The sequence below is a fragment of the Mirounga angustirostris genome, unplaced genomic scaffold (genome assembly GCF_029215605.1).
Source record: "Mirounga angustirostris isolate CCGP_5_RB_7025 unplaced genomic scaffold, mMirAng1.0.hap1 SCAF_1, whole genome shotgun sequence".
NCBI lineage: Eukaryota > Metazoa > Chordata > Mammalia > Carnivora > Phocidae > Mirounga > Mirounga angustirostris.
In genome coordinates this window covers 84,431,782-84,435,648 of record NW_026991709.1, presented here as the reverse complement: position 1 = coordinate 84,435,648, position 3,867 = coordinate 84,431,782, and the positions used below count along the sequence as shown (strand labels likewise).

Sequence of the window (3,867 nt, the reverse complement as noted above, 5' to 3'; positions counted from 1 at the left end):
TAAAGGCATCCAAATTGGCAAAGAAGTCAAACTCTCACTCTTTGCAGATGATATGATACTTTATGTGGAAAACCCCAAAGACTCCACCCCAAAACTGCTAGAACTCATATAGGAATTCAGTAAAGTGGCAGGATATAAAATCAAGGCACAGAAACCAGTGGCATTCCTATACACCAACAACAACACAGAAGAAAGAGAAATCAAGGAGTCGATCCCATTTACAATTGCACCCAAAAGCATAAGATACCTAGGAATAAATCTAACCAAAGAGGCAAAGGATCTGTACTCAGAAAACTATAGAATACTCATGAAAGAAATTGAGGAAGACACAAAGAAATGGAAAAACGTTCCATGCTCATGGACTGGAAGAACAAATAGTGTGAAAATGTCTATGCTACCTAGAGCAATCGACACATTTAATGCAATCCCTATCAAAATACCATCCACTTTTTTCAAAGAAATGGAACAAATAATCCTAAAATGTGTATGGAACCAGAAGTGAAATAAGTCAATCAGAGGAAGGACAATTATCATATGATCTCACTGATATGAGGAATTTGAGAAACAAGGCAGAGGATCATAGGGGAAGAGAGGGAAAAATGAAACAAGATGAAACCAGAGAGGGAGACAAATCATAAGAGACTCACTGAGGGTTGCTGGAGTGGAGGGGGGTGGGAGGGTTGAGGTGGCTGGGTGATGGACATTGGGGAGGGTATGTGCTATGGTGAGTGCTGTGAATTCTGTAAGACTGATGAATCGCAGACCTTACCCCTGAAACAAATAATACATTGTATGTTTATAAAAAAGAAAAAAAGTGCTGTGGCAGGGGCGCCTGGGTGGCTCAGTCGGTTAAGCGTCTGCCTTAGGCTCAAGTCATGATCCTGGGGTCCTGGGATCAAGCCCCACATCGGGCTCCCTGCTCAGCAGGGAGTCTGCTTCTCCTTCTCCCTCTGCTACTCTCTCTCTCTTCCTCTGTCAAATAAATAAATAAAATCTTTTTAAAAAATGTTGTGGCAATTTCCTTCCTTCTGGCCTTGGTGTTTTTGATGAGAAATCCTCATTTATTCAACTCATTTTTCCTTTATCTTTAAAGATTTTATTTATATGAGAGAGAGAGAGAGAGAGCATGAGCAGGGAGATGGGTAGAGGGACAAGCGGACTCCTTGCTGAGCATGGAGCTCAATGCTGGGCTCTATCCCAGGATCCTGAGATCATGACCTGAGCCAAAGTCAGATGCTTAACCAACTAACCACTCAAGCACCCCTGTTTTTAGTAGCTTGAATTTCATGCCCTTGGATGTGGATTTCTTTGAATAAATCCTGTTTATGGTTTACTGAGCTTGAATATATATGTTTCACCAAATTTGGGGATTTTCCAGCCACTAATTCTTTGGGGGGCTTGGGGGTTTTTTTCAAGTTTTTTTTTAAGATTTAAAAAAAAAATTTATCTATTTAAGTAATCTCTACACCCAATGTGGGGCTCAAACTCATAACCCTGAGATCAAGAGTCACATGCTCTTCCGGCTGAGCCAGCCAGGCACCTCTCAAGTTTTTATTTTAATCACCTGGTGCTCATCATGACAAGTGCACTCATTAATCAGCATCACCTATTTCACCCATTCCCTCCTCCCACCTCCCCTCTGATAACCATCAGTTTTCTATAGTTAAGAGTCTGTTTCTTGGTTTGTGTGTCTCTCTTTTTTTCCCTTTGCTCATTTGTTTTGTTTCTTTTTTTTAAAACAATTTTCTTTTTTTTTTAAGATTTTATTTATTTATTTGAGAGAGAGAGAATGAGAGATAGAGAGCACAAGAGGGAAGAGGGTCAGAGGGAGAAGCAGACTCCCTGCTGAGCAGGGAGCCCAATGTAGGACTCGATCCCAGGACTCCAGGATCATGACCTGAGCCGAAGGCAGTGGCTTAACCAACTGAGCCACCCAGGTGCCCTGTTTTGTTTCTTAAATTCCACATATGAGTGAAATCACGATATTTGTCTTTCTCTGGCTGACTTATTTCCCTTAGCACTATACTCTCTAGCTCCTTCCATGTCATTGCAAATGGCAAGATTTCGTTCTTTTTTATGGCTGAATAATAGTCCATTGTGTGTGTATGTTTGTGTGTGTGTGTCCTTTATCCATTCATCAATCAATGGACACTTGGGCTATTTCCATATCTTGGCTATTGGAAATTATGCTACTATAAACATAGGGGTGCATATATTCCTTTGAATTAGTGTTTTTGTATTCTTTGGGTAAATACCTAGTAGGGTCATTGCTGAATCATAAGGTAGCTCTATTTTGAACTTTTTGAGGAACCTCCATACTGTTTTCCACAGTGGCTACATCAGTTTGCATTCCCACCAAAAGGGCATGAGCATTCCTTTTTCTCCACATCCTCGCCAACACCTGTTGTTTCTTGTGTTGTTGATTTTAATCATTCTGACAGATGTGAGGTGATGTCTCATTGTGGTTTTGATTTGCATTTCCCTTATGATAACTAATGATGAGCACTTTTCAAGTGTCTATTGGTCATCTGGATGTCTTCTTTGGAGAACTGTTCATGTCGTCTGTCCATTTTTTAACTGGATTATTTGTTTTTTGGGTGTTGAGTTGTATAAGTTCTTTATATCTTTTGAATGCTAAACCTTTATCAGATATGTTACTTGCAAATATCTTCTCCCATTTCATAGGTTGCCTTTTAGTTTTCTTGATTATTTCCTTCACCATGTAGAAGCTTTTTATTTTGATGTAGTCCCAATAGTTTACTTTTGCTTTTGAATCCCTTACCTCAGAAGACCTATATAGAAAAAAGTTGCTATGGTGTATGTTGGAGAAATTACTGCCTATGCTCTTTTCTAGGATTTTTATGGTTTCAGGTCTCACACTTAGGTCTTTAATCCACTTTGAATTTATTTTTGTGTATGGTGTAAGAAAGTGGTCCAGTTTCATTCTTTTGCATGCTGCTGCCCAGTTTTCCCAACACCATTTATTGAAGAGACTATCTTTTTCCTTTTGCATATTCTTGCATCCTTTGTCAAAGACTAATTGACCATATAATTGTGGGTTTATTTCTGGATTTTCTATTGTGTTCCATTGATCAATGTATCTATATTTGTGCCATCACCATACTGTTTTGATTACTATTTTGTAATATAACTTTAAGTCTGTAATTGTGATGCCTCCAGATTTGCTTTTCTTTTTCAAGATTGCTTTGCGTTTTCAGGATCTTTTGTGGTTCCATACAAATTTTAGGATTGTTTGTTCAAGTTCTGTGAAAAATGCTGTTGGTATTTTGATAGGGATTGGATTAAATGTGTAGATTGCTTTGGGTAGTATAAACATTTTAACAATATTTGTTCTTCCAATCCATGAGCAAAGAACGTCTTTCCATTTCTAAAAATATGAAATGCTTCATGATTTTGCATGTCATCCTTGCACAGGGGCCATGGTAATCTTCTCTGTATTGTTCCAATTTTAGTATATGTGCTACCACAGATAGCACCCAACCATTAATTCTTTGAACATTTTTCTGTACCACATTCTTTCAGTTCTCTTTCTGGGATTCTGATAACATTGAAGTTAGATCTTTTGGTGTTACCCTATAAATTCCTGAAGCTCTGTTTATCTTTCAACCTTTTTTTAAATTGTTGTTCAGAATGGATATTTTAATGGAACAATTTGTCATCCTCATTTTGCTATTGAATCCATCAAGTGAATTTTTCAAATTTCAGTCACTATATTTTTTTAGTTCTAAAATTTTCATTTGGTTCTTCATTGGGGATATTCCATTTCTTTGCTGAGACTCGTTAGATTTCCATTTATTTCACTTCTTGGAGAATTGTTATCATACCTACTTGAAAGTCTTTGATAAT

General features: G+C 37.8%; 1 non-coding gene across 1 annotated transcript; it reads right to left on the bottom strand.

The window, feature by feature from the left end:
- Positions 1-3,390: 3,390 nt before the first annotated feature.
- LOC123834950 (U6 spliceosomal RNA) lies at positions 3,391-3,497 on the bottom strand. Its single transcript, XR_006788525.1, has one exon. It is a non-coding gene; the product is annotated as a U6 spliceosomal RNA (small nuclear RNA).
- Positions 3,498-3,867: the final 370 nt, after the last annotated feature.